Raw genomic sequence first — 11,960 nt, 5'->3', positions numbered from 1 at the left:
AGGGGTGGAGCCAGGGCAGCTAGCCTTCAGCATCAACTGGAGCATACCACGCCCCCTTCCCAGCCCTGAAAGCTGACCAGAGTACACCCTGTGGGGCTCTGGCAGCAATTTAAAAGACCCATGGCTGCAGCTGCTGCCACAGCCACAGTAGAGTGGCCCAACCCCTTTTGAATCGTTGGGCCCTGGGGCAATTTCTCCCTTTGCCCCTCTCTGTTGGAAGGCCTGGTCTGGAGCAAAGTCAGGGTGCGTCTACATTGCAGCGTTTTTCCGGAAAAACAATACTTGCATCCACACTGTCATTGAGCTCTTTCAACAGAAAGTCGAAAAAACAGAGGGGGTTTTCCAACGGTGGTCAACCTCATTCTACGAGGAACAAGCCTTTTTCCAAAACCCCTTTTTTGGACAAAGGCGGGTGTGGATGTAGAAGAGGGAGTTCTTTCGAAAGAAGAAACCTCCAGGAAAAAGCACAGTTGCATTGGTGGCTACTCCATCCAAGCTAATCACCATTTTAATGCAAGATAGCGTCCAATCAATGTGGATGCTCTTGTTCAAAAAGCACATCACTTTCTCGTTGCACTTTCACTGTGTGGATGCTCTTTTTCGAAAGAAGATTTTTCAGAAGATCACTTCTGGAAAAGCTTCTTCCGAAAGAAGTTTGCAGTGTAGACATAGCCTCAGGCCCGTCCCCTTCTCAAGGCCTCAAAGCCTTTGGCTCCATCCTGAGCTGGACTGTCTAATTTTATTGCTCCACAGGCCACACTCTGCCAGCTCGACTGAGTTGACTTGGGCTCTGAGTTTTTAATTGCAGCATTAACATGCCCTGTGTGACAGTTACATCAGTATATGAACACAATACATCAGGGCTGTGTCTAGACTACATGCCTCTGTCGGCAGAGGCACGTAGATTAGACAGATCGGCAGAGGGAAATAAAGCCGCGATTAAAATAATCGCGGCTTCATTTAAATTTAAATGGCTGCCCCGCTCTGCCGATCAGCTGTTTGTCGGCAGATCGGGGCAGTCTGGACGCGCCGCGTCGACAAAGAAGCCTTTCTTGATCGGCACAGGTATGCTTCGTGAAACCAGGTTTACCTGTGCCGATCAAGAAAGGCTTCTTTGTCGACGCGGCGCGTCCAAACTGCCCCGATCTGCCGACAAACAGCTGATCGGCAGAGCAGGGCAGCCATTTAAATTTAAATGAAGCCGCGATTATTTTAATCGCGGCTTCATTTCCCTCTGCCGAGCTGTCTAATCTACATGCCTCCGTCGACGGAGGCATGTAGTTTAGACGTACCCCAGGTGAGACAATATCACCACATGGCATTTTGGCTTTGCATATAGTGCAGAGCTACTCAACTTGGAAGCTCCAGGGGCCTAAATGATAAACACAGAACATGCTGAGGGCCACAACTTACGTGTGGTTGCATATACATGCAAATCTTTATGCAAATATATGCAAATAGCTTCTTTCAGACTGATGGGCATGAATACCAAGCGCTTTCCACAATGCCCTGGCCTTTCCAGCACCTCCTCCCTGGGGGCTAGGAATGCTGACACCTTGTACCAATCTGTTCCAGCCAGCCTGTCCACTTGCGTCTTTCAGTGCTCACCGCGCCTGGGAGACGCCTCGCCGTTGGGGAGTGTGTTCCCAGTGGAGGCCATGTTCCAACTATCCCACACACAAGCCGCGTGTTGAGCCCCACGTAAACCCAAACCACACCGCGGGCCGTAAACAAATGGGCCGGGGCCGCATGCTGGTATACTACATGGAAACACTCCTTAGGATCTAAAAGCTTGCAGCTGCCATATGTTTTGGCTATATGACCTTTCCCTTTCTATTTTTTCCCCTCATTTTCCATTACTCTGCCACTAGCAGAACAGAAACACAAAGTAAAAACATGAATAGATACTTTTGGGTATGGAAAAAGAAACTCTCATAACATGCTTGAACTCTTGATGTGGTACAGGTTATAGAGCAAAAAAGCCAGGAGCCACGTTAAAAGTGCAGGCACCGGATAGTAATATTAAACCTCTAGTACCAAGCTTTGGTATTGTTTGAGAGTTTAGATTACAAACCATTTAGGAGATTAGTCTCCGATTTCAGTGGGCAGAGCAAATTGCAAGTTATTTTTCCATCCCTACTGATTATTTTGTCAGCTTAAACCTCACTGTGGGGACCTTTCTCTGCTTATTGTAAGTAGGGCTGCAGTTCTTACTCAGACATACTTAAACCAGCGGGGTTTTGCCTGAGAAATGGCTTTGGGATTAATGCTCAGAGGTATGTAAAATCATAGCCCTGAACCCACGATGGGACAAATCCCGTTGCCACCAATTTAACTTGGTCAAGATAGGTAGTTTTCGTTTCAAGCAAGGAACACCTGGGTTAGATAGGAGGAAAAGCTTTCTAACCATAAAGAAAGTTGAGCCCAGGAACAGGTTACCTAAGGAGGTTGTGGAATGCCTCTCAAGGGTTGTTTTTTTTAAGAACTCGTTAGACCAACAACGGGAATCCTAGCTAGGAAAGAGATCACACAAGTGGCCTTCCTCCATGTTAGGAGGCCACAAGACTGTCACAACCAAGGCAGTCCCCTGGGATAGGGTTGTTTTGCTAACTGCCCTTGTGGACAGTAAGGCTGTGTCTAAACTACATGCCTCTGTCGGCAGAGGCATGTAGATTAGACAGATCAGCAAAGGCAAATGAAGCCGCGATTTAAATGATCGCGGCTTCATTTACATTTACATGGCTGCCGCGCTGAGCCGACAAACAGCTTATCAGCTGTTTGTCGGCTCCCCGCTAGTCTGGACGTTCCCCCTGTCGACATCAAAGCCCTTTGTCGGCAGCCCCGTTATTCCTCGTGAAATGAGGTTTACTGGGGCTGCCGACAAAGGGCTTTGATGTCGACAGGGGGAACGTCCAGACTAGCGGCGAGCCGACAAACAGCTGATCAGCTGTTTGTCGGCTCAGCGCGGCAGCCATGTAAATGTAAATGTAAATGTAAATGAAGCCGCAATCATTTAAATCGCGGCTTCATTTACCTTTGCTGAACAAACAAATCTACATGCCTCTGCCGACAGAGGCATGTAGTGTAGACGTACCCTAAAACCTGTGTTATCCAGCAAGCTCGGGGATTAGGGCGTTCCAGTTATCTAAAAATTCCAGTTATCTGAGGGTCCCATCCACCTAGAAACAACCAATGGACAATAATAGTAAAACTCAAGTTTTTAATATTGGTAGTTTTGTAGTGTGAGGCAGTTGGTCTCACATTTCTATTTTGAGTTAAAGATGATTAGTACTTCTGAAATACAAAATTGTTAAGCCAATCATGGTAAACCAAGCCAGGCCTGTGTGCCTGAAGATGTGACTGTATTGTGGCTGGGGGCAATGCGGGTTAACAAAGTTTTCTGGTTAACAGAGTGCCGGATAACAAAGGTTTCACTGTATCTAGAATTTGCAGGGTGTGCGGAATGAACGGTAACAGCACTTCATTGGATGCAGAGAGAGCGCACAGCTCTCACAGTCAATGTTGTGTGCAGTCAGCACGTACCTCCCTGCACGGGCTCCTACTTTACGTGTGTCTCACTTTAGTAATACCGGTGTGTGTGGGGCGGGAAACTATGTGAATGGAAACCAGCGTTATCTGGCAACCCTGTGCATGGGAAACAGTAAACAAAATGTCTTGTGGGCCACACATAGAACCTGATTGGGCTGCATGTGACCCTCAGACCATAGGTTGACCACCAGTGAGCCCTAGTCTACACTAGGGTATGTCTACACTACAGCACTAATTCGAACTAACTTAATTTGAATTAGTTAATTCGAACTAAGCTAATTTGAACTAGGGCATCTAGACCTAAAAACTAGTTCAAATTAGCATTTTGCTAATTCGAACTAGCATGTGCACATTGAGTGGACTCTGAACCGAGGTTACGGATGGCCGGAAGCAGTGCCGACAGGGCATCAGGTTAGGACTTAGAGCGTGGAGCTGCTGTCTCAGGCTAGCCGAAGGCTGTGCTTAAAGGGACCCGACCCCCACCCCGGACAGACAGTTCTCAGGGGCTCCCCGCTCGCTTGTCTAACTCAATGAGGGACAGCAAAGCAGTCCTGGCTTGGAGTGTCCTGAATGCCCACACTCAGCACATCACAGCACTCGGCCATCAGCCTGGCTGCACTTGCCGCAGGCTGCCATCCGGGGGGGTGTTAAACGGGGGGCTGAAGGAGAGCTTCCACCCGAGGAGCCTGCAGAGCCACCCCAATCCTCCCCATCGGGGGCTCGTACCCCATTCCTCCCTCACCTCCTTCCACTTACCCCTCCCTAGCCCCCCTTCCTGATGTACAAAATAAAGGACACGTGTGTTCAAAAATAGAAACTCTCTTTATTTAACAAAACTTGGGGTGGGGGGGATTAACCTCTGGGGAGACTGGGAAAAGGAGGTGGGAGAGGGGAAGAGAGAGGGTGGGAGAGGGGAGGGCAACTAAAATGATCAGGGGTTTGGAACAGGTCCCATATGAAAAGAGGCTAAAGAGACTGGGACTTTTCAGCTTAGAAAAGAGGAGACTGAGGGGGGATATGATAGAGGTCTATAAAAGCCTGAGTGGTGTGGAGAGGGTGCATAAGAAAAGTTCTTCATTAGTTCCCATAATAGAAGGACTAGAGGTCACCAAATGAAATTAATGGGTAGCAGGCTTCAAACTAATAACAGAAAGTTCTTCTTCACAAAGCAAATAGTCAACCTGTGGAACTCCTTGCTGCAGGAGGCTGTGAAGGCTAGAACTAGAACAGAGTTTAAAGAGAAGTGAGATAAAGTCATGGAGGTTGGGTCCATGGAGTGGTATTAGCCAGAGGGTAGAAATGGTGTCCCTGGCCTCTGTTTGTGGAAGGCTGGAGATGGATGGCACGAGACAAATGGCTTGGTCATTGTCTTCGGTCCATCCCCTCCAGGGTACCTACTGTTGGCCGCTATTGACAGACAGGCTACTGGGCTAGATGAACCTTTGGTCTGACCCAGTACGGCCATTCTAAGCTCAGGGTTGGGGGTCTCAGTGGACCACCTTGATTTTCATGCAAACCTGCTCCTGGGTGGCCAGGCTGGCAGCTATCCTGCCCTAGACGGCCACTTTCCTGTGCCTAGTGCGGAGGTCGTGGATGAGGTCCACGATGTCTGCACTAGACCAGGCGGACGCCCGCCTCTTTCAGACCTGGGCAGGCTCCCGGGAGCCGCCAGCCTGGTCCCGGGAAGAGGCGGAGGGCTGAGTGTCAGCGGGTGGCTGGCTCGAGCCGTGCCAGTTGCAGGGTCTGCTGGCTGGGTGCTGGCAGGCTTGCACCTGGCATGGGCACCGTAGCCAGCCCGTGCCCCTTTAAGGGCTCCGGGGCCAGGAGGGGGGCAGAAGAGTTTCCCTGGTGGTGCCCAGAGTGGCCACCAGGGAAAGCTGGGGAGGGCTAGCCTCCCACTAGTTTGAATTAAGTGGCTACACAGCCCTTAATTCGAACTAGTTAATTCGAACTAGGCATTAGTCCTCGTAGAATGAGGTTTACCTAGTTTGAATTAAGCGCTCCGGTAGTTCAAATTAAGTTCGAACTAGCGGTTCGCGTGTGTAGCGCCTATCAAAGTTAATTCGAACTAACGTCTGTTAGTTCGAATCAACTTTGTCGTGTAGACATACCCTTAGGGACTTATTTCCAAATAACCTTCCTTATTTTGAGATAATAAGCAGACCCATAATATCTTACTGCCCCTGTATAAAACTATGGTACGCCCACAGCTTGAATACTGTGTACAGATGTGGTCTCCTCACCTCAAAAAAAGAGATTTTTGGCCTTGGAAAGGGTTCAGAAAAGGGCAATTAAAATGATTAGGGGTTTGGAATGGGTCCCATATGAGGAGAGGTTAAAGCAACTGGGACTTTTCAGTTTAGAAAAGAGGAGACTAAGGGGGGATATGATAGAGGTCTATAAAATCATGAGTGGTGTGGAGAGGGCCGATAAAGAAAAGTTATTTATTAGTTCCCTAAATAGAAGAACTAGAGGACACCAAATGAAATTAATGGGTTTAAAACTAATAAAAGAAAGTTCTTCACACAGCGTGTAGTCAACCTGTGGAACTCCTTGCCAGAGGAGGCTGTGAAGGCTAGGACTATAATAGAGTTTAAAGAGAAGCTAGATAATTTCATGGAGGTTAGGTCCATAAAAGGCTATTAGCCAGGGGATAAAATGGTGTCCTTGGCCTCTGTTTGTCAAAGGCTAGAGAAGGATGGCAGGAGACAAATCGCTTGATCATAGTTTTCGGTCCACCCTCTCTGGAGCACCTGGTGCTGGCCACTGTCGGCAGACAGGATACTGGGCTAGAAGGACCTTTGGTCTGACCCAGTATGGCTGTTTTTATGTTCTTATGTCCACAGTACCCTGCCCGTTATTTTGAAAAAAAAACAGGTTGGTTATTTCAAAATCTGTACTCCTGCTTCCTGGGGGAATAATCTTATTTCGAAATAGCTATTTCAGGAGTTATTTTGAAATAAGTTATTTTGAAATAATTTCCTAGTGTAGACATGCCCTGAATTAGACAAACTCCTGCCAGGATGTCAGTAATAGTCTACACTGATGGACTAGATGACTTCTTTAGGTCCTTTCTATGAGATCTAGACCGATTTATATTATCGTTGGAGTTTGTCTCAATCAGTACTGCCATTTTATTGTACAAAGCCCAGACTTAAATTTACTTATTACAGTGATTTCAGAACATTTGGACAGCAATGTATACCTACTGCTTTTAAACATTATGCGCTCTTGAAAGTAAGGGACCAGTATCACCGGCTTGTATCAAATGCAGTTTTCCCATACGGCTCTATACACTTCAGTTCTGACATGCAATATTCCCGGTAATTCCAATTTTGGTCCTTCCTTGAGCAGAGAACAACAGTTTTGGCTAAAAGAATAGCATTTTTGTGAATGTGGACAACATTATGTGTGGCCTACAATATATGATACAATAAACTCATTTTAAACACATAACCCTAACCAAAATCTGATTGAAAATCTCAAGAGCAGAAAAACTAATGAACAAACTATCAAGTTCAATTTTTTGTTGTTGAATAAATCAGTAACAGAACAACTACAAGGCTTATTCTGTCTGTAGATATATTGTTACTCATGAACAGGGCTTGACGAATGACGGCGAAAACCACTCGCCAGCCCCATACTGCGCATGCACAAGAGCCACAATGCGCATATGCGTGCTGCGAATGAACGGGGTGCGTGGCTGAAATCTACTCGCCATGGGTGAGTAGATTGTATTGTTTGTCTAGCCCTGCTCATGAAGGCAAAATTAACTATTTATTGTCATTTTATAGGTAGTGTTAATAAAAATATTATTTGTTACAAAAAAATAAAACATTGAAACTCAGAACATCCCACCTTCAAAATGTTCTCAAGAACATTAGAAAAAAAAAACTTTCTTGCATGGTTAGAAGGGGAGAGAAGATGTTTTAAGTGTCACTAATATTACTTGACAAACATCTTTAACTTAGGAGGTATTTTGTAGGTATATCTCTACGTGGGTGTCCTTTAAAATAAACTTGTGGGTGTGTATGTGTGGGTGTGTATGTATGTATAGTGAGTGATAGTTTGTCATATCATTTTAAACATATACAAACCTATGCAGTAGTCATCACACAGCTTGGGAGGCCAGTATTTTGACTCAGTGATTTCCATGTCCAATATGTAACAAAACACGTAAAAGGTTACCTAAACTTCATTACTTTTATAGAAGATCCAATTCCCCAACTGCAGTAAAAATATGAGGAATGTGTGTACATAGAAATAATGGCAACATTGTTTATTTTTCTCTAGGTTATTCCTTCTCAAGGCAAGAATTCTACTTGATGATTTGGCCTATCCCCCATTCTTCTCTTTAAACTGTTCACAGCACATAATATTTGTTATCATGGATTTCAGGTCTATTAACTTATCAGGATGCTTTAGCTCCAGGCCACACCCAAATCAGAAGTCCCTCATAGGGTGAACAGATATCCTTATATTAGGGATGTTGTCTTATATGAACCAATATCTCTCCACACCCCAAGTTTTCACACTTGCTATCTGATCACCCTAAGTCCACCTTAAAGCAATTAAGCACATGCTTAAGAAATGCTGTCCTACTTTTTGTCCTTTTAAAAAATTATCAGCATTTTCCAATCAGTAGTAGTAGTGGTAAATGGAAAAGAAAAGAAAAGAAAAGAAAAGAAAAGAAAAGAAAAGAAAAGAAAAGAAAAGAAAAGAAAAGAAAAGAAAAGAAAAGAAAAGAAAAAGGGACAAGGGGTGGGGGATTTCTCAGATGTATTAACAAGAATATATTACCATATTTTCCGGCGTATAAGACGACTTTTTATACTAAAAAATATCCCCCCAAAATCGGGGGTCGTCTTATACACCGGGTATAAACATACTGTAGCTTTGGCTACATACAGAACCTCCCTATTATTACCTTTTAGCCCACTGGATGTGCCCTAATACAGTACTGTAGCTTCGGCTACATACAGAACGTCCCTGTGCTGATACTGTATGTACCGCGCTGAGCCAATCCCGGCAAGCGGTGTATTTTATTAATGCATACAAAGCCTGCTCGGATTGGCAAAGGTTGTAATAGCCCGCCTCTCTGACTCAGCCAATCCGAGCAGGCTTTGTATGCATTAATAGAATACACCGCTTGCCGGGATTGGCTCAGCGCGGTACATACAGTATCAGCACAGGGACGTTCTGTATGTAGCCGAAGCTACAGTATTTTGAATGATTTTAAGTACCGGTAAGTCAAAACCATTTTAATTAAAATTATTTAAATCAAATCTGATGTTATTAAATGGTGTTGCCTCGGAAGGGGGGGTAGTCTTATACGGCGAGTATATGTTTTAACTGGAAAATTAGGGGGTCGTCTTATACGCCCAGTCACCTTATACGCCGGAAAATACGGTATTTCTCTTTTTCACTGAAATGTTGAAATCTTCCAAGCAGCCCTACTGATACCAAGTATTGCATAAAGCGATTACCTATCCCAGGGTGGATTTCTGCAGTTCTCCCACTCTTCAAATAACCCCTGATCTACAGTACTTTGGGCATTAACCAAGCTTACCCAGAAGGTCAGATTGAGTTCAAATGCATGCATTTCTTCCCTTCAGGAGTCTGTGACCACTAATATATCTATATAGTGTGTGTGTGTCGGGGGAAGCTTTCTTAAAGTATTGCTTATTGTTCAGTAAGAACAAAGGTAACCATCTTAGGCACCTATGAAGGTGGTGTGATCTTATTTTATTATTACATTATATTATGCAAATATTTATTGTTAGACAATTGACCTGCTTAGATAAAGTTCCTTCTTTCATCTTGGCAAGAACATAACATTTAAATTTAATCCCTGGAAAGTAAGACTGAAGGTGGGAAGAAACTTGTTGTTGAAACCACTGGAGTAGTATCATTTCCAATGCACTGCAACAAATTTGGGGACTTCTTTATGGTTCTTATAAGTTATTGATCTGCAAGTTACCAAGTCGTGGCAGATATGAAGCAAGCAGTATAGCTGTTCCTACAAACAAGCACAAATACTTCAAACCCAATGTTAATATGTGCTTTTAATCCATGTGGACCTAGCCTGGCATGTATTTGGAGCTACTCCATAACAATTTCAGGATAGTATATGTTGATCTGGATATTGGGATGTTTACTGTACGGATATATTAGCTCTGTTTAATACTGAGATGAGGAGAAAACAGAAGGAAAAATGGCTCAAGATAAGTCACTTTTTAGCAAACACTTGAGAGTTTATTAAGAGATAATGGCAAGAAATGGGAGGGGATAGAGGATCAAAAGAATAGGAGATCTAAACAGGAGATCAAAAGAACTGCGGCAGGTTTAAAAAGGAGCACTCTCACAAGAGAGAAAGTAGTCAATCAGGTGAACCAGACAGAGACAGGAACTACCCAAGTTAGGCTGGTTTGATCTTTTCACTATTGGAGGCCAACAAGACCTTAGGTAAGATAGATATGCGTGGACTAATGTTTTCGCATGCTTTATACTTACTGCACAATAAATAATGCTTTGTTTAAGAAAGCTTTTTTCCCCTCACTAGATGTTACTGGTCATAGACTCCTGAAGGGAATAAATGCATGCATTTGAACTCCATCAGACAGGCTTGGGTAAGCTTGTTTAATGCCCAGGATACTGTTGATCTGGTGGGGTGGGCATCTGAAAGACCCGAAGGCGACAGAAATGCAGCTTGGCCTGTTTTCATGATGACCAGTCCCATGCTTAGGTTTCCTTTCTTGTTTGCATTTCTTTACCTCACTGGGGTGTTGTGAGGCTAAATCCATTCAAAACAGCAAGGTGCTCACATACCATGCTGAGGGGGGGGGTGATAGAAATACCTATCAGAGAAGGTAACCGCCTCATGACCTCATTCTGGAGTGTTACTCAAGGAGGCACAGGTGGGGCTGTTGACATCTGTGGAGGATTTCCACTGTGAGACCAAATAACCTTATGGAATGTGCATATGCATGACACCATCCAGAATATGGTCCTATCTTTATACACATGTGTACATCTATCTGGATATATATATATGCTGCATAACACAATTTGTAATAATACTTGACTTCTCTGAGAAGCTATAGGGTAGATTTTCATGTAGCAATGACTCATCTTCCTTGCTTTTTTTTTTCTTACTGCTTAATCCAAGAAACTCTGACTAAGTCAGCTTTGCCACGTCCCGAGTGTAGCTGGGATTCCTCATGGCTTTTGATGCAAACAGAGACTAGTAATTCTCCTCAGAAATAGCAAGGAATTGCTATTTGTGGGCTCACACTTTATGCAAGGCTGACCTTGGCTGAGGCAAGCTAAACAGAATGGGCCCCCGCGCATGGAGTCGAAGCCATTGTGGTAAATAAAGGCAATGCCAACAGGGCATGATTTCAACAGGAACTGGCAAATAAAACCTGGTTGGGCAGGGGCTCTATGCTCGTAAGCTGTATTTTCATAATGACAGGCTGGGAACCTGATGACACTCTGTCATAGGAAGACAGTCCAGTGTTGTGTCTCATGTTTGTTTACATAGAGTTGCTTTTTGCTGCCCTACCTAGATTACAGCCATTGGAATGTGTGATAATAAAACATGATGAATGGTAGAGATAGACTGGGAGGGAAAGGCCTGATACTTGTCAGCAGCTCTAGCTGACACCAGAGGGCTTCAGGTTTTAATTTTGTCTTTGTGGCTGAGTACCTAATGCTTCTGTTTGAGGATATCAGCCAGCTGTTACCTGATGGGGAGTAGGAAGAAACTTTCCTGTGGGGCAATTTATTCCACATGGAGGGCTCTTACCCATTTCTCTGAAGCATCTAGTGCTGGCCATTATTATAGACAAGACATTGGATGAGATAAATCATGGGTCTCATCTGGCATAGCAAATCCTTTGTTTCCCCCAGTCCCCACTGCCACCCCTCCCCCATGCACTGTTTTTTATATCAAATGTCAGATACCTATAAATGTATTAAAAACAACGAATAATCCAGTGGCACTGTAGGCCAGTGGCACTACAGAGTTTTTTTCGGGAAAAAGGTCATTTTTCTGAAAAAACTTCAATTACGTCCACACTATAATCGCATTCTTTTGAAAGAAAATTGAAAGAACAGAGGGGTTTTCCTGGCATTGGTAATCCTCTTTCTAAGGGTGTGTCTAGACTACAAGGTTTTGTCGACAAAAGTGGACTTTTGTTGACAAATTATACCTGCGTCTATACTGCCGCTGAGTTGTCGACATAACGTCGACAGAACTCAGCAGTTTTGTTGACGGCTGTAAACCTCATTCTACGAGGAATAACACCTTTTGTCGACAGAGTTCTGGCAACAGAAGGTGTTATTGCATCTACTCTGTCCTTTGTGTCTACACTGTCATGTCGACAAAGCAGCTTGCTTTGTTGACAGAA

The sequence above is a fragment of the Pelodiscus sinensis genome, chromosome 20 (assembly GCF_049634645.1).
Source record: "Pelodiscus sinensis isolate JC-2024 chromosome 20, ASM4963464v1, whole genome shotgun sequence".
Taxonomy (NCBI): Eukaryota; Metazoa; Chordata; order Testudines; family Trionychidae; genus Pelodiscus; species Pelodiscus sinensis.
This window is presented reverse-complemented; position numbering follows the sequence as displayed.